We start from the raw sequence: 19,843 nt of genomic DNA, 5'->3' as shown, positions 1-19,843 counted from the left end.
GGTGGTGGCCACAAAATAAACTAAAAGAAGGGCTCAATCTTTCTTTCTTTCTCTCTTTCTTTCTCTTTCTTTCTTTCTCTCTTTCTTTCTCTTTCTTTCTTTCCTTCTTCCTTTCTCTCCTTCTTCCTTTCTCTCTCTCTCTTTCTCTGTCTCTCTCTCTCTCCCCCATCCCCTCCCCCCCACCTCAGTCATATCCCAATAACTGACCCTCAGTCTCTGTTATTTGTTCTTTTGGGGCATCTCATTCTGAGTTCTACTCTGCCCCTTGGATCATGGTGAAATCTATTCATTCTCAGTTATCTGTCCATCTTCCTCTGGCCTAATGGTCTGAATTGGTTCCAGGTAGTGGTTTCTCTTATCTCTCACACTGCCTTCTGAGCTGCAGCGGTCTATGAAGCACATTATGAACATATCAGACACTCTGCTTCTAGTCTCTGGTAGAAAGAGGCTCTGAGCAGTCTCTGGTCACCACCCGGTCCCAGGACTGGTTTTGAGATCTGATTCTGTAATGCAGTGGCACCTTCCTACTGGGGATCACTGAGAGAAGAGAAGTGACATTGGGGGGCTGGCTTCAGCCTCCAGAGTCTTCCCTGACTCTCCAGACAAGTCCCTTCATCCCTGTATCAGCACTTCTCACAGCGTGCTCTACAGAACCCTAGTTCTGTGCAGAGTTATTAAGTGCTACGTGATACAAGGTTCTGTGGTCAAATGACTAAGGGAATTACTGCTTAATCCTGGTTAGGGGAAAACGATTCCTGACTCAGGACTTCTCAGGCCTTTCTTGAGAACCTCCAAGAGTGAAATGTATCTACAGCCCTGGGCAACCTCATGTGACTGGGGAGCCCTTCTTTGTGGACACATCCCAGGACTGATGTGCTATAGGAAATGCTGTCTTCCATAATCTTCTCCAAGTTCCTCAGCACCGACTTTCCAATCTAACGGAATTTGCTCAAACTGCTTCCAGAGGGAAACTCCAATGGAATCCTGGCAGGAGGTCTCTATGGGTCTGGGTGGCTGTACATAGCTGGTGAGTAAGCTCAGGACTGAGAGAGCAGCTGAGCCACCCAAACAGCCCCCTGAACTCCACTAGGCGATTTGTCTGCAAATTCCCATGAGAAGGCAGTCTTTGCCACCCCTTGCCCTGGCTACAGCTACACCTGTACATGCCCTGTGCTCCCTAAAGAATGGATCCCTACTTCTTGCTGGTCTTAGCTTAGGTTCCCCCCAGAAGCTGACTCTTGGGCAAGCATTTGAGCTCAAGAAGGAGATGAAGAAAACCTGGTAAGGGGGAAACATGAGACAAGAAGGGAAGGCAGCCAGTAAAGGTGCTTTATGCAGCCAGCACGCTGGGAGATTAGGACCAAATCCTGATGGTGACACTCAGTGTAGAGCACATGCCTCAGAGCTGACTTTCCCAAGGGGCAAGGGAACTGGGGTATTTATACACTATCTCCCGGCAGTCATCAGCTCATGCTGTGTGGAAGGCAGGACTGTGAATTTCCCAGCACTCTGGCCTGCCCTAGTGTAGTAGACACCAATGGAAAGAGAAAGCACACAGGCAAAGAAACTCAGGTGCTGGTGGTTGGAATTTGGATCAGTGTGCACTAAAGGAGTAGAATGGGGGGAAACGGGCAAAGCACAGATAGCACGATAGCACCTGCTGCACCTCTGAGGATGTCATCACCCCTCCTACCCTAACAGGCCCTTCAGGAGGCACAGACCTTGTTTGAATTATCACAGTTGTATCCCCAGTGCATAGCTCAGTGTCAGGCCCCACAGTATTGTTGAATGGCAGATCCTTCAAAGCATAGCTTAAATACATTTCTTTGAATTACCTACCCCATTCCACAGAATTAATCATCCCCGTCTAAGTCCCTACATCCCTCTTTGCTCCCCTCTAGCCACACTGAATTATGATTGCTGTCATCCTTGTCTGTTTCCCTACTGGGCTGTGGGCCTCCTGAGCAGGACCCTTGTCTCCCAGGGCCGAGGCCCATAGCAGGAGCTTAACATGCAGCTCCTGGACTGCATGGAGCTAGTTCCACTGGGGCCTTTGGTGTGGAGTACTCAGGGTGAGAAAGAACATTCAGCTCCAGCCTGTCTGCTGGGAAGCCCATGTGCAGTCAGAGGGGACTGCCACCCTCCCCCAGCTGTGCCAGCCCCAGCTTGGATTCCCATACACAGGATAGTCTGTCTTCCTCTTGGAGGCCCCTGCCCTGTGCTGGCGGGAAATCAGAAACATGGCTACTGATTGCCAGCCCATGCAGTGGGCACGCCCTCACTGGGCATTTGGCTCTGCCCTAGAGCTGTGCTCTTCACACTGATCCCAGGCCCCATTTATGAAAGCCCTCCACCCTGGCCCACAGACCCCTGGAGCCAGAAGGCAAGGGAATGAGGCCTCTGGGCAGATGGGTCAGCTTGGACTGTTCTGCAATGAGGGGAAATGTACAGAGGCAGGGAGAATGAGGGGTGGCATCCTGGGCTCACTGAGAGAGGGAGGCCATCCTCTCCCAGGAGCAAGACCCAGCCCTTTATGGTTATACAGAAGCCGTGAGGACAGTCACACCAGCTTGGATTCCCATATACAGGATAGTCTGTCTTCCTCTTGGAGGCCCCTGCCCTGTGCCGGTGGGAAATCAGAAACATGGCTACTGATTGCAAACGTGTGAAGAAGAAGAAAAAAGCAAATTAGTATCCCAGGCACACTAAAGTGATGGGTTTGTACATCAGTTCTTCAGCAATCTTATGAAATTAGCTAAAGCCAAACTTCCAAGCACATGGAAAATGGAAATAAACCCTCCAAGGTCAGATGCACAGGGCTTGTCCTGCCTGCTACAAAGCTATCCCTTGCTCTACAAAGTGTATTCCATGGCCCAGCAGCATGGGCATCACTGAGGAGCATGTCAGAAATGCAGGCTCTTGGACCCCAGCCCAGACCTACCTCATCATAATCTGCATTTGAACAAATCCCCAACTGATTCATATGGACATTAAAATCTGCGAAGTTCAGCCTTTGCTCAGATTCACTCCATTTGCTCAGGATTCTCCCCTTTAAATCATAAGAAGCTATGGGTTTGCCAGTCTGAAATCCTGAGCACCTTCCCCTTGGTCCAATCGGATGCCCACTGCCGTGCCTAAGAGAGGGACTGTCTTGCCTCCTTGGCTCTACGCCTGCTGCTCCCTGTGCCTAGACTGCCCTCCTTTGCCAGCTCCATTCTTAGCCTGCTAAAATTCAGCTCTAGGGCTCCCTTCTGGGCAGCTTCCCCTGATTCCCCGGGCTGTAAGAAGTCCTCCTCTGGTCTCCCATGAGTCTATGCTATGACTCTGTCCTCAGTCACAGCATAGCTTTCATCAGACCGTGCAGCTCTGAAGTCTCATCACATGGGGAACTATGTGGTCAGCTCTATATAACCAACTGCCGCCACGGACACTTGAAGCGTCTTGGTCGAAGAGGAAAGGATGTCCACTGGACATTATTCTGAAGGTAAAAGAGCCCATTCATTCTGGAGGAGCCAATGGCAGATGGATCTGAAAATGTGCCCTCTACCCTGGCCCAGCCTGCTCCTGGCCGTCCACACAGAGCTTCTGGGAGCTAAGGCCTGAGGAGGGTTCAGGAAGGGTCAGCACGCCAACTTCATAAGACCATTCTGAAATCCACACACTGTTCTTCTTCCGATTGAGGCAAGACCCTGAATGGCTGAAGGCTCTAAAGGCAGCCCTTGGTGACACTAATGAGCTGTGGGAGGGCAGGTGATGGGGGCTGTGATGGGGACTGTGCCTTCAGGATGCACAGACGTTACTTCAATAAATAATGAGCTCAATATCCGTGGGCGAGTTGGTATTTAGGCTCCTTTCCGTGTGTTTTTGGATGGATGATTAATGCAGCTGTAAAAGAGAAGCCGTGAGCTGTGTGTGGGCAGATGCAGACTGAAATGAAGGCCCCGAGCAAAGTTCGATCATGGGACATGGGGGTCCAATGTGTAACCGCCTCCCCGGAAGGACACAGCACCTACTCTGTGTGGGGGACTCTCCATGCATTTCTCATTCATCTTGTCAAGAGCTCAGTGAGATTACTGTTATTATATGCATTTTACAAATAAGGAAACAGAAGCTCTGAGCAGTTAAAAAGAAAGGATTATCAAAATTCGCCTAGCTGCTGAGTGCTGGAGTCAGGCTGCCCATCCGAACCTGTTTGTAGGGCAGAGCTCTTGCAAAATGCAACAAGCCTACTGCTGACCACCAGAGACCTAAGCTAGTTCTGAGCAATTTGCTTCATTTCAAAAATAGCCAGGTGAGGCCGGGCACGGTGGCTCACGCCTGTAATCCCAGCAGTTTGGGAGGCCGAGGCAGGCGGATCACCTGAGTTCGGGAGTTCAAGACCAGCCTGACCAACATGGAGAAACCCCACTTCTACTAAAAATACAAAATTAGCCAAGTATGGTGGCACACTCCTATAATCCCAGCTACTTAGGAGGCTAAGGCAGGAGAATTGCTTGAACCCAGGAGGTGGAGGTTGTGGTGAGCTGAGATCGTGCCATTACACTCCAGCCTGGGCAAAAAGAGCAAAACTCTGTCTCAAAAAAAAAAAATACCCAAATGAAATGTTAATAAAAAAAGCCCCCAAGGGTCTCTCTGCTGCCTTCAAATGATGGAATGGACACTAGATGGAGCATGCAGAAAGTCACATGGTTTACAAAAACGAGAGTCCCAGGGACTAGAAGAACAGAACCCAAGTTATGGGGGGACTTAGCAGCCCTGCCAAAGGTCCAAAACAGGTGAGGAGAAACTGAATAGCTAGGTCTTCCAGGTCCCCAAGGAGTGGAGCCCACAAATCAGTGCACTGAGACTAAAAGAAGAGGCCTCAGGGCCTGTAGCTGGGAGCAGCCAGGGCCAGGCAGCCGCAACATGAGCCTCAGCATCTGCCATGCCCATGATTAATCCTAGCTCTGCTTCTAGAGTCAGGGCTCTATGAGACCTTGGGCAAGTCACTCAACATTTCCAAGCCATCAGTGACATGTGATCATCATGCCAATCTGGAAGAGAACCTGTCAGAAGATAATGTAGGGACAACATGTTTATTAAGTTAATGGCTAAAGGAAAAAAAAGGGTTTCCTCTTATTCTCACAAACCACCCAACACAACATTTTGACAATCAGTTCTCCAGCAGACACCACCTGGGTGTTCTCTAATTCAATTCCATTCTGACACCATCTACCATTGGTTGAGGGCTAAGTCCCACAAGACTGCCTCCACTTTAGATGCCATTTGCAAGTAGCAGGTGGTTACCTATCTTTTTGATGACCCACTATAAATCAGAGATTCCTATGACCCCCTCCTCGGTATGATTAATCTGCTAGAGTGGCTCACAGAACTCAGGGAAACACACTACTTATGTTTACCAGTTTATTATAAAGAATATTATAAAGGATATAGATAAACAGCCAGATGGAAGAAATGCATGGCGTAAGGCATGGGAGAAGGGTGCTCCACCTCCAAGAGCTTTTTGCCAGAAATGGGGATGAAGACCAACTATGCATTTCATAATATCACAATGGGCAGACAGAATTCCTTTTAGGGATAAGTCTTTGCAAGACCAATTTCGTGAGTGCTGGGTGGCAGGTGGGCATACAAACACACACATACACATACCCAGGACCAGGGTACCAACTGTATACCAACTGTGGCCCAGACAGCAAAAGAGGGGAGGAGTTGACCTTCATGGGCCAGTGTGAAGAACAGGGGGCTTGCTTCTGACAAAGAGAAGGGAGAACCACAAGTGTCAGGCCAGCAAGCTGACATGAGCCTAGAATGAACTGTGGGACAGGGAAACCTTGTGTGGTAAAGGGGCCAGAAGATGCTCTCAGACTTGGAGGCTTCTGGAGCCAGTTAAAGTTGCTGCCCTATATAATCTTCTCTAGGAAGGCCTATTGTGAGCCTGAACCTTGCAGATGAGTGAATTCTCTTGGTGGAACCTGCAGACTATCAGCACAGTGAGAGCATCACAGAGATGGTTGGTGGGGAGATGGACACCCAGGAGGCAGAGGCCACCTCGAGTCCCTGGGAGTGAGTGGGAATCTACAAGAAGGACTCAGCATGCTGGAAGCTGTGAGATTATCTGAAATTATGCGTATATCTTTGAGGGGGGAGTGGGCCTGCTGGCACCTGGGCCATCCTTGTCAGAGGCTTGGCACCATCCCAGGTCCTTGTACCTCCCACCCTTCTTGCCTTCTTCCCTATATTCATTTCCTCAAACTTCTCTGCCTGTCACAGTGTGCTCTGAAAGTCAGAAGCCCATGCTGCATCAGGACTATCCCCATCTTAGGAAATAAAACAAAAGGAATACTGGGTTTCTGTGAAATGAAGGGTGTGCAAGCCCCATGGTCTTTGGGCACCCCAGGACACTTGCACCCCTGTCAAGAAGGGGCAGAGATGAGGAGTAGATCTGAAAGTTAAATCTCTCCAAATGGGTTTTCTTCTTCTTCTACTTTTAAAAAAAAATAATTCATAGTACTAGACAGGTTGACAACTTATTAAAAATGGTTCCTCACCTGGAAAGTGCTTATTACTTACAGTGTACTATCTTTATTACATCCATACTGACATTTAACAGTCAATAAATCTCCACTCCCTCCATGAAGATATGTCTGACAGCCAACAGCAGTCCCTGCCTTTTCTCTGCCTTCTAGCATGGGGTTTGGCTTCAGGGAGCTGAGCTGTGCTCTGCTACCAGGACCCTCAAAAGCCAAGGTAAATCTTAGTGAAAAAGACCAGTCCTGGGATGGCTTTGTTCAAGCTGATGGCTCCTCCCCCAGCATAGCCAAGACCCCCATGTACTAAAAGTGGCCAAAGCCCAAATGTAAAGGGAGCTAGATGAGAGCTGTGTATGTGAGGGAAGGAATAAATAAATGTTCCTGCCATCTCCCCCACCACTTGACCTGGTATGATGGCCAAGGCCCCTCACTGTGGTTTCCCCAGCCACCACACTCCTCTCCAGGAATGACCACCCATCATCCCCCAATAAGTAAATATGCCCCCAAACTCTGAGCCTTTGCTCATTCTTCTTCGACCTTCTTTCCTTTGCATCCGTAAGCTACTCAATTAATGCTCTGAATCTTCCCCACTCATCTCCCCTCCCCCTTTATTTAACCATTCCACTTCCTTTTTTCTGTGAAAGGTTGTCTTCACAATATTATTATAATATTATTATAAAAATCATTTTATATTGCATCAAGGCATAAGAATGACACAATGGATTTTGGGGGCTCAGGGAGAAAGGGTACGAAGGGGTGAAGGATGAAAGACTACAAATTGGATTCAATATATACTGCTTGGGTAATGGGTGCACCAAAATCTCACAAATCACTATTAAAGAACTTACTCATGTTAACCAAATACCACGTGTTCCCCCAAAAACTAGAAATAAAAAATGTAAAAAATAAAATAAAAAATAGTTTTATATTGCATCAACATTATTTAGTATTAGGAAATGCTAGTACAAATAAACTACATCCAGTGAGTATGTAAGTTTTGAGACTCACTGAAAATACTTATTCATCTGTGCATCCTTTCAGCTGTTTTATAAATCAAAATTATTTTTCTCTCTTCTCATTCGAGTCCCTGCACAGGTTTTCCTCAGCAGCTGAGCTTGAAGGTTTCCACACGTTGATTACTAATAAGGACAGTGGAAGCCCCAATCATTGCTCAGAAACTCCATCCACAATATCTGAGGCAGTGCCATGCAAGAGCTCCAGGTATGACCAGAGCTGGCCAGTCCACACAGCACTTCCTGCAAGCTGGGACTCTGTCCTCGTTTCTACTGCACACTGAGCTCACTTTTCTGATGGAAAGACAGAGACGACCAAGAGCTGAATCCTGACTTCTTGAACGCTGCCTGCCCCCAGTGCAAATTCCTGCAGGAAAAGTGCACAGTGAATAAGCTGATGAAAATAATGGCTTGGGTGAGGGAGCAGGACAAAGGTGGTTATAAGCCCAAGCTCCGTAACTGAACAGCTGGGTATGGGTCCTAGGTCCAAGCCTTACTATCTATGACATTGTACAAGCTTCCTAAACTTCAGGGGATAATAGCTGTGCCTATTTTATAGAGTATATTACTTTCCTATTGTTGTGGTAACAAATTACTACAAACTTAGTGATGTAAATGACACAAATTTATTATTTTTCAGTTCTCAGGTTAAAAATCTGCAATGGGTTTCGCTGGGCTAAAATCAAAGGGTCAGCAGGGCTGTACTCCTCCTGCAGGCTCTAGGGGAGAATCCATTTTCTTTCCTTTTTCAGCTTCTATAAGCTTCCCGCATTCCTTGACTCAGGGTCGTCTTCCTCCATCTGCACAGTCAGCCCAGGTGGATCGAATCCTTCTTGCATTGAATCACTGTGACTCTCCAGCCTGCCTCTTTTCCTTGTTAAGACCCTTGCAGACAATCCAGGATAACCTTCCCAACTCAAGGTCAGCTGATTAGCAAACCGAATTCCCTCTTGCCATGGAATAAACTGTATTCAGATTCTGGAGATTAGGATGTGGACCTCTTTGGGGGCCATCATCCTTCCTGCCACATAGGGTTGTTTGGAGAATCAAGTGAACAATACATGGCACATAAGTGCTCTTTAACTGTTGGAAATTTCTGTATTTGGTTCCAAATCCTTGTGTGAACTCCTGGCCCTTGGCAGCAAAGTACATGGGGGAGCCAGTCTGGTCTATTTGATCCAAGCTTCTTTTCTCCTGGACCCAACTGAGGTCCCTATAAGAGTGAGAGGGCCACTTCCAAGTGGGTGATAACTATGGACCCAACTCACCACATGGATTCCTAAAAGGCCATGCTTACCAGAAATATGAGTAAGGTCCAAAGATGGCCCACCCGAAAAGCCAAGAGCTTTAACCTCTTTGCTCTTCACAAGGAAAGCTCTACAGTAGACCCCAAGGCCCAAACATGACCTTGCCCTTGACCCACGTGGCCTTTAGTGATGGAATGAAGAATAAAAAGAAGGGCTTAGTCAGCCATAGAAATTAAGGAGCAACATTAGAGCCCACTGCTGCGGAGTATGATCCAGGCACGGTGAAGTGTGCCCCAAACATGGAAAGAAAGTGACTTGGTAATAATAATAGCATCACTAGCTAACATTTTTGGAGTACTTCCTACATGCCCAGCCCTGAATGAAAAGCTTTATGGAGTTTATCTTATTCCATCCCCACAGGAGTATGAATGGGGGAGCATTATTATGAGAGTGAAATGAGCAGGCACTCACACATGGGTGGAAATAGCTTGCTGTTAGCAAACTGATAGCTGAGAGATGTGGGATCCCTGAAGTTCCATCCTGTGACTTGGCAGGTCTCAAGGATGTGGTGCTGGGAGAGGACTAGTACACATTACATTTAAACCTATTCATCTGAGCTGAACCTCCCTGAGATAATAGTGTGAGCAAGAGGAGTGAGGCAAGGGCCTTTCACAAGGAGGAAAATGTCCACCTGTGCCCACCACTGTCCATACCAGTCCACGTGAAGATGGAATCTCCTTGGCAGGTCGCTCCCTAGAGAGAAGATATAATCACTTCCACCCAGTTTAGCAGGCAGAGCTTGGGAGTTGGGCCTGGTTTTAATGCCAGCTCTGCCATGAAAACACCGGTGACCTTAGGGAATGTTCTTAATTTCTCTGTGCTTAGACTTCCCATTTATCAGATGATGTTGATATTAATAATAGCAAACACTTACATAGGTGTTTACCAAGTGCAAGGTCCTTGTCAATGAGCATATGTGTTAACTCTTATTCCTTGTAGCAACTCAATGAGATAGGTATTAATGTTATCCTGTTTTACAAATAGGAAACTGAAGCACAGAAAGTTTATATTAAACAATCTGCTGAAGGTCACAGAGCCAACGGTGGTCAGAACTGGGATTTAAATACTTAGAGTCTGGCTCTAGCCTCAGGGGTCCGACCGCTACTCTATACTGCCTCACAACATGGCTGCCATGATTTGAATGTGTCCCCCAAAAAGCCTGCGTTGGAAACTTCACCTCCAATGTGAAAGTGTTGGAAAGTGGTGGCCAATGATAGGTGTTTGCATCCTGGGGACATTCACTTCATGAATGCATTAATGCCTTTATCATGGGAGAAGGTTCATTGTTGCAGGAGCAGGTCCATTATCATGGGAGTGGGTTTCTTATAAAAGGGCAAGTTTGGCCTCTTCTCCTTCACTCATTCTCTCTCTCTCTCTCACTCACACACACACACACACACTCCTTCCACCATGGGATAATGCAGCAAAAAGGCCCTTACCGGATGTTGGCCCCTCCATCTTGGACTTCCCAGCCTTCAGAACTATGAGCCAATAAATCTCTGTTCATTATAAATTCTCCAGTGTCAAGTATTCTGTTACAGCGCACAAAATAGACTAAGAAAATGCCTTACCTCATAAGGCTGTTAGGAATTAAATAAGATATCTATGTAATGTGTATGCAGTGTCTCACATGTATAATAACAGTATATAATACATGCCAAATATGATAAATATTAAACACATAAGAAATGAATGGAGGCTCGGTGATAGAGCACTCAGCCCAGTCCAGGGGCCTATAGGGACAGGTACTATTGTTTTCAAATGGCCAATGGTGTGACCAGAGTTACAAGGAAATGTAAGTCTTCTGTGGGAGCATCTCTGACTTGTGTGTCAGAGACAGCCCAGAAGGTCCAGAAGGTGTGCCCAGGAGGTCTGTCCCGGCAGATACAACCAATAAGCCCTGTGCTGCATTTGACTTGTGTTCTCTCCAAATCATGCAGGGCTGGGCCTGGGTCTCCCTAATGAAACTCCAACACGGATTGTCAGAGGTTTGTCTGGCACATTTAGGACTGGATAATGCAACCTAAATGCACTATTATTCTGGCACAGCCACACTCCCAGCCCTGAAAGCCCCGTACTCAAAGGTGGGCTCTGGTAGATAGCGGAGGTGTGGGTGGCAAGGTGACAGAGGCAGGGTGTGCACTGAAGCAGAGTGAGATAGCCACAGAGGCCAGATCTAGGTCTAGCAAGTGCGCAGAGAGAGGTGGTCATTTCCAGTCCAAATCGCTTCTCTCCCTGGTCCAGGTGGGGTCATTGTCAGTAGGGAGTCAGAAGCCAGACAAGCAACATGAGGTGGCTCTCCATCACATGCCCTGGACATACAAGGGCACCTCAACTCTCTGCCATTTCAGAAGCTCTGTGGCAGCTGCTCACTTATAAGACATGTCCTATGAATCATTTGCAAGAAACAGGTGTCAAAAAAGACATACTATCATCCAAGAGCCATGAGCAAAGACATTGACAGGCATAAACACCTTCCAGGCCTTCTTCCCAGGTTCAGAGCACCAATCTAGTCACTGAAAGCAAAGAACAATTAGTCCTGCCAGGTGGGGCATGTATCAAAAACCCTCTCCCAGGGCATAACCAATTAAAGCCTGGGTTTTAAAAAGCCGATTGATTCGCTCAAAGGAGCAAACTCCTGGCTGCAGGGGCTCTTCCTGCTGAGCCATTTCTCTGCATTTCCTAAAGCAGATCTAAAACCTCCCTATGGATTTGGTTTTCATATGGCTATGCACAGAGTCTGCTGATAATCTCTATGTTTCAAAGCACTTGCCAGGCATTTTTCTGATGCATATTCATTTAATCATTCAACACAATTTCACTTCACCCTTTCACCGTGGAATCTGTACCCTGGGAAGGTCAGCAGCGAAGTGCTGGGGCAGCAGATTGGATGGACCAGGCCGAGTTGGCTGGCACAGTCTACACCACACCACAGAGGTGTGGACAGGGACCTCTGAGACAGTCACTCCCCTCCAGAAGCAAGACAATCTCACTTGGCATCCACAGCCAAGCAGAGCCCAAGGAACAAAGAAAGCCTACCCATTACAGGAGATTCAGATGGACAAAATCAGTAATGAAAAGCTCATCCCTCATAGAAAGGAAGAGTACCTATGATTCATTTAGCATTGACTCAAATTTTGATTTTCAAATTCTAAAATGAAGAATGTGGGATGCTGTTTTATTGGCCCAATCAGAATTAATGAGTAAATGAAAAAAGAAAGAAAAAAGGAAAAAAAAGGTTCTTCAGGGCGGGGGAAATCACTCCAAATTCTATCCTCATGTTTAAGTCACCCAGGCATCCTGGTATCAGGCAAAGGCCAGCATTTCATCCAACAGTTACTCATACTGATGTGCTGCCAGCTTAGTGCCAGGCAATAGGCATACAGAAATGAGGAGACACCAGGTGCTGCCTTCTGGGTCACTGTTCTACTCATTGTGGCCTCACAAGGAACATCTCTGGTACCTGGCAGCTGCCTGTTTAGAAATCAACAACAACAGTGCCATAGAAGCTGAGAATGCTGCTAACAGAGAGAAGAACTGGCTCAAGCCACAACAGAGAAAAGCACAGGGTTAGAATAGATGTGCATTCTGCACTATTTACAATAGCAAAGACTTGGAACCAATCCAAATGCCCATCAATGATAGACTGGATAAAGAAAATGTGGTACATATATGCCACGGAATATTGTACAGCCATAAAAAAGAATGAGTTCATGTCCTTTGAAGGGACATGAATGAAGCTGGAAACCATCATTCTCAGCAAATTAACACAGGAACAGAAAACCAAACACCGCATGTTCTCACTCACAGGTGGGAGTTGAACAGTGAGAACACATGGACACACAGAGGGGAACATCATATACTGAGGCCTTTCGGGGTGTGGGGGGCAAGGGGAGGGAGAGCATTAGGACAAATACCTAATGTATGTGGGGCCTAAAACCTAGATGAGGGGTTGAGAGCTCCAGAAAACCACCATGGCACATGTATACCTATGTAACAAACCACGTTCTGCATATGTATCCCAGAACTTACAGTAAAAAATAAATAAATAAATAAAAGAAATGGATCTGCATTCTGAAGTTCCAGAGCAGAAAGGCCAAGACTTTAAAATTTCTTGGGCTGGACGTGGTGGCTCACACCTGTAATCCCAGCACTTTGGGAGGCTGAGGCAGGCGGATCACAAGGTCAGGTTCAAGACCAACCTGGCCAATATGGTGAAACCCTGTCTCTACTAAAAATACAAAAATTAGCCAGGCATGGTGGTGGGTGCCTGTAGTCCCAGCTACTCAGGAGGCTGAGGCAGGAGAATCACTTGAACCTGGGAGGCGGAGGTTGAAGTGAGCCAAGATTGTGCCACTGCACTCCAGCCTGGGCGACAGAGTGAGACTCCATCCTTCATCTGAAACAAACAAACAAAAAAAAATTTCTTGGACCTCAGTAGGGCAGCTTTTCCTCAATTGGGTGGATCTTTCTGGGCAGCTTCTCTTCACAGCCTAAAGCTAGAGACTACTCAAGAAACAACATCTCCCATTCATGAAAACCTCCTGGTTTCGTGACCAGCTCAACCTTCCTACATAAGCTTGATAAGTTCCTTGATCTCTAGAAGGCTCAGTTTTCCCATCTGTGAGTGTGAATAATATTAGCCAATATTGAGGAATTGTTAAGAGAATTAGGGATAACATTGTGAGTGTTTAGTAAGTCTCCAGCACACAGTGATGCTCAGTAAGTGATTGTTGATTACAAAATAGAAATGATGTTATCTACATCTCAAGATTTTTTGGAAAAAAAGCCATGAAGTACACCCACCGCTGAGCCTCCCAGTTGGTGACTAGATAAGTAGGAGGCCCTGCTAAGGCCCAAGAAATTGGAAAGTCATGGCCTTTCTGCTCTGGAACTTCAGAACAGAGATTTATTTCCATCCTTGTGCTTTTGTCTGTTTGTGGCTTGAGCCAGTTGTCCCTTTGATCATAGGAATTTCCCCCCTCTCCTTCACCAACCCACTCCTGTCCCAGCATGTGGCAGCAGAGACCACAGCCATGGGGAGCTGTCACAGAGACCACGGCATAATGGTCCAGAACCTGGCTCTAGAATCAGACTGCCTAGGTTCAGATCCCAGGAGCACACGTTACCTAACTCGTCAGTGCCTCTGTTTTCTCATCTATAAAATGGGATTGTAAAAGTAGCTCAGAGTGCTGCTGCAAGAATTTAGAGAAGCCATGCATATAAAGAACTTAGCACAGTACCTTGCATATAGGAAATGCTTAATGAATGTTAGATATCAGAATTATTATCAACATCAGGAATAAGATAAGATGAAAGGAATACAGTCCCAGGAATAGGAGCTAAACAAAGGAAGATGAATTCAAGTCTCCAGCAGAAAACAAGCAGTGCTAAGCAGCAGCATAAACAAGCTAGACACTTGAGCCTAGAAACTGGGTCCCTTCCCCAATGCTTCCCGTCTAGGATCCCATGTGACCCTGAGAGCCTGCTTCCCCAGTCTATATTTGCCAGTGGCCATCTTGTCTGAGAATGACAACCTACTTCAAGGGGCCATGCCCAGGACTGCCACATCCAAGAGGTTTCACACTATCTTTGTGTCCTGCAAAGCTCAGCTCAAACTCGCCATCTCTTCCACAGCACTGACTGCCACCTAGACGTGACTCAGCCATATGAAAGACCCCTTGCAGGTGAGCTGAATGCAGAGTCATGCCTCACAATTCACTGCAGCTCCCCTTCTTTCCACCGCTATCTGCTACACATGAATTTCTACACAGCCTCAGCCTTTTTTGCTTTTAAGTGCAGAGGACTGGGGTGGATTTGACAGCAGTTCCTCTTCCATTCTGTCAGTACACACACTCCTCATCCTGGGGCATTTCCACTATAGCCAAATCAGAGAGATGAATCCGGCCCATCGTGCTATTATTCAAAGCTGGTGTAAGACTAATGTTCTCATTGGAGGGGAAGGATTTTAATCTTACAGCTCCAACCATGATCATCTGGGAGTGTTGCAAATCAGATGCCAAATTCCACCAAAGGAAAATGCAATAACATGGAGTTATAAGCCAATCATGTGCTCTGTGGTTTGAGCATATAAATGTAGAAGCCCAGCATGAATCTTCAAGAGCATCCTGGTTTTGCCTAGGGAATGGGAAGGTTGAGGAGTGTCTCAAAAAAAAAAAAAAAAATCTGAAATTACATCTTAAATAAAAAATCCAATCCAGCCCATGAGATGTGAATCAAAAAGTATTTGAAATCAGGCCAGCATTTTGTCAGCAATTTGAAGTTCTGAGCGGAGGGCCTGGACTCGGGGTTTCGAACCTTAGGTTTCCAACTTTGTTTCCTAAAGTCCACTCAACAAAGTAAGATGAAGAGCAGCATTTTTGCATGGTGTATACAGGAATGTTAGGTTAAACAAAGCTAAACATATTTCTTTCCGAAGGTACTTCTCAGAGCGTTCACTATGCTAATAATGAATGTGACTCTCCAACAGGGGTTTGGGTACACAAACTTCCCCCAAAATGAATTGAACATTTAGAAAGGGATGACTTGTAGGACATATCAAGACCCATCAAGTCAGGGGTTCAAGGAACCTGCAAAAACAGCGTTGTTGGTCCTCCAGAGGAAACCAAATGAGCTCCACTCTTAAGCAGCCATATTCATTTGCTCATTAGGAACAAAGAGCCATAAGTGGAATCTAAGATGAAGTAGTTATGACAGAAAGTCACGTGTGGCAGCCTCCATTCAAGCAGACTTTAAAAACATCAGAGAGCAAGCAGTAGCACCCAGAAAGAAAAGACCAGTGCCCAAAAGCACCAAAACAAAAATTACATAGAAAACGTGAAGACCCACCAGGAACAAGCCAGAAAGCCCTTGTGAAACCTGAGTTAAGGCAATCCTGGTTATGGAAGAGGTAGCAGAGGCTCTCAGAAGTCCCTTGGTACTGGGAACTTCTGCTAGAAACATGCCAGAGCAGAAAGGGTAGCACCATAAAAGGCTGCGACCAAGAGATGGGCAGGTTCTCCTCTCAAGGCAGTCCTCTGCCACCTTCTCTAAGACTCCCAACTTGATGATGCACCAGACCCTTTGCAAAGAGTATTACATCCATTCTTTCATTATAACTTCATAACCCTAATCCTAAAACATATGTGCTATCAGCATCCCTGTTACATGGCTAAAGCAACTGCGGCTCAGGAAGAACAAGTAACTTGTCTAAGGACACACAGCAAAGAATAAGAGCCAGGAGCTTATTGTGTGTTTGTTGAATGAATGAATGAACAAATATGGAGAAAGCGTCTCTTGCAAACATTTCTCCACCAACTTAGAGGGCTGGTTTAGAATATAGCAATAGAGTTTTGATTATATGCTGACTTCATTTGACTGCAACCCTCTGCCTGAAAAATGACAGACCCCTCTTCTGTGGTTCACCTATCACCAAAAACCCTAGCATCAGCAACACTCCACATGCTGCCATACTGCAAACTGGGTCCAATTACAGGGAAGGAGGGTCAGCTCTTGCCTGACTCAGTTGAACCCAACTAGTAGCCCCCCGGGTTTAGCCCAAACTTACCCAGCAGTACATTGCTATCAACTCCAATAATGGGGCATGCTGGAAAAATAAAACAGAAGATGGTTCTTAGGAAGAGATTTCCTCTTCATCAATTCTACTTTTCTGAAGAACAAGCAGCTCGCTATCTCTCAGTAGGTTCTAATCAACACTGCAGAGAAGTAGATGAAGGGCTACCACACAGAGGGTGGGAAGAAGGAAAGACTGCACCAGAAAGGAAGGGCAGGACCTGCAGGGTAAGCTGATGGGAAACACTGAGCCCCAGTTTCCTTGTGAGGATCCCCCACTACTCTGAATCCACCCACCTGGCTGCTTCTGCTATCCCCACTGCAGTGGTCTGAACTCCCTCCATTTCTGGGTCTCTCCAATGGCCTCCCACCTAATCAACCATTTCTATGACAGTTCCCTCACCCCCTGCCACCCATCAACCACAGTAACCAGAGTGGACTTCTAGAAACATAAATCAGATCACATCACACCTCACTTAAAATGCAGCAACTGCCTCCCTTCTCACTTGGTAGAGCACCCAAATACTCCACCCTGGTTTCCAAGGGCCTCACTGGTCCTGCTCATCCCACCCTTCTCTTGCTCACTCTGCTCCAGCCACATGGGCCTTCCTGCTTCCAGGCTCATTCCCACCTCAGGGCCTTTGCACCTGCTGTTTCTTCAGTATGGGATGCTGTGACCCAGGGCCAGACCCTTCTTGTCATGCAAGTCTCAGCTCAATCATTGCTTGCCACAGGACAACCTTCCCCAACCAGCCAACATCAGCACCCTCAACTGACCCTTGTCAGTCCCTCTACCAAAGCCTTGTGTCCTGTTTTCCTCATAGCACATACCACTACGTAAAATTATCCTACTTATTATTTATATTTTACCTCCTGTCTCCAACACACACACACACACACACACACACACCCCTTAGAATGGGGCTCCTTAAGAGCAGGGACTTTATGGGTCTTATGAAGCAAGACTTTATGGGTCCCTGCTCTTATGCAGGGCCTGTTCACCTGCACCTCCAGAACCTGGAACAGTGTTAGGCACAAAATAGCTGATTAATAAATTTGTGCTGGATGAAAGAATACTCCAAAAGGTTCTCGTATGAATGAAATGAGATTATTATCTATAAAGAATTTTGTGGAGGCATGGCACCAAATAAGCACCTAACACACAGTATTTCCAGTAACAACTCTCTTATCTGACATGGTCAGGAGCAGCTAATAGGGTAAGCAAAAAGTTTAAAGCAGGAATCACTGAAATTATGCAGATAAATGTGTACGTGCATACACATATTTTCTATATATATATATATATACACACACACACATACACACAAACCATAAACACTATTTCAACTTAAAACATGTCATGCTAATCTTTTGGTGTAGGGCCAAGGCTTCTATTTGAGCTGTGTCTCCAGATTGGAGTTCCACATCTTTGTTTTCCCTTTTTAAAAATTATAATTCATTTTTCAGGCCTTGTTCAGCTGGTAAAAAAATAAGACTTTTATATCATCTATGATTTCCAAATTTGGCTTAAAATAAAGAACTAAACTTAAAAACTGGAGAACTCGCCTTAAAAAATGGAGAAGGAATTTAAACTCATATTTGAAACTAATTGAGAGCAAAATTCTTCTAGGATTATGTACATATGTCTTCTAATCTTTATCAGCTGCCCTGCCTACAACTAATTTGACAGCCATCATTGCTAGTAATTGACTTTTATCAAGTCATTCAATGCATGCAACTTGATTTTTTCTAAGAAGCAATTCTCTTTTCGCTCATATTTTACTGGGTCACTCAATATTTAATTAGATTATGTTAGTACAATAACAAGCCCAGCAAGCACAGGAAGGACTGGGAAGAAACCCAGCTCTGTGACCCTTGGTAAGCATTCACCCAAGTGCAGAGGAAATGGGGGCACTCAAAGAAATACTATGGGTTCCATGCCAGCTATGAGTGCCCAGCAGGCTGTGGACTTCAGTCAGTGGCTTCTGTAGAAGGAAGAGTCGAGAAAACTCATGAATTTGTGACTTGGTTAAGAAGTGGGTTGGCCAGGCATGGTGGCTAATGCCTGTAATCCCAGCACTTTGGGAGGCTGAGGCGGGCAGATTGCCTGAGTTCAGGAGCTCGCAACCAGCCTAGGCAACGCGGTGAAACCTCATCTCTACTAAAATACAAAAAAATTAGCTGGGTGTGGTGGCATGCACCTGTAGTCCCAGCTACTGGGGAGGCTGAGACAGGAGAATTGCTTGAACCCGGGAGGCAGAGGTTGCAGTGAGCCAAGATCATGCCACTGCACTCCAGCCTGGGCAACAGAGTGAGACTCCCTCTCAAAAAAATAAATAAATAAAAGAAAGGAAGTGGGTTAAGAGAGATTCTATGATGGTAATAACAGTAATTGTAGTTACAGTCAGAGAAGATTAAATGGAAATATGCCAAAATGTTTTCTCTGGAAGACTGTTATATTCTTAACACTTTCCTATGTCTTTCAAATTTTGACAATGTCCATTAATAATATTTCACAAAAACAGAGCAAATTGTGCTCTTGGCTGAGTCAAAGGATACAAATTGCTGACAGTTACTATTTCTAGAGCCCCTGCTTTATGCCAGCAACTTACATATGGTACCTCGAGTCCTCGTGGTCACTCAGCAAACTGATAATCACCTTCATTATATGATCAGCCAGACTTAGAACTGTATGACTGTGTTCACTTATGATGGTCAACATTTAAGACCAGTTCTCTATCCCAATACTGTATTCCCTCCTCTGGTCTAAAAGCCACCAAATGTAGTCAGTATTTCCATCAGCTGGCAGGACATCAAGTCAGTGAGCCATCAGTGCTGACCAAATCCTCCTTTATATCACTGTCATGTCCTCTATTTTGTGAGTTGATTAGAAACTAAGTCTTTCCTCATCTGTTCCGGCCTTCCCCACTGCCCTCCCACCGCTGACTGCAGCCTGTTACCTCCCTCCCCCACCTGTGGGCTCAAGACTCTCAGACCTGGGACAGATGTAGCTTCATCAGCATTTGCCCTCTAGAGCCTGTGCCTGTATTGCCCTATCTCGCTTCCCTTCCTGGACTGTGGACTTCCTTCTTGCTCTGCCCTCTGCTGTCTGTGTCTCCGTCCCCTCTATCTGCCCACCTGTGCTTCTGCCCTGTTCCAGTCCTGACCTCCAGGAACCCCAGGCCTCTGCCTTGCCCTCCAAGAAGTACAACCCATGGCATGGCCTGGCCTCTGTTTACCCTGTGTTCTACATGGTGCCCTAGCCACACCTCTTCCTGGTGACTCAAGAAAGATTCAGACCTCTGCTGACCCAATTTAGTACTGACACAGCACAGGAAATTGTTGGTGTTGGGGTGGCTCACAGGTGATGGGTAATGTGGATGGGAAGAGGGTCTCCAACACCAGGTACCAGCAAAATTCT

At 46.2% G+C, this 19,843-nt stretch overlaps 1 protein-coding gene across 2 annotated transcripts in view; it reads right to left on the bottom strand.

Moving 5' to 3' along the window:
- The window catches only part of GALNT18 (polypeptide N-acetylgalactosaminyltransferase 18), a 350,806-nt gene that overhangs the window by 206,481 nt on the left and 124,482 nt on the right, over window positions 1-19,843 (bottom strand). The window lies entirely within an intron of this gene.

This window comes from Pongo abelii, chromosome 9 (genome assembly GCF_028885655.2).
Source record: "Pongo abelii isolate AG06213 chromosome 9, NHGRI_mPonAbe1-v2.0_pri, whole genome shotgun sequence".
Classification (NCBI taxonomy): domain Eukaryota; kingdom Metazoa; phylum Chordata; class Mammalia; order Primates; family Hominidae; genus Pongo; species Pongo abelii.
This window is presented reverse-complemented; position numbering and strand designations above follow the sequence as displayed.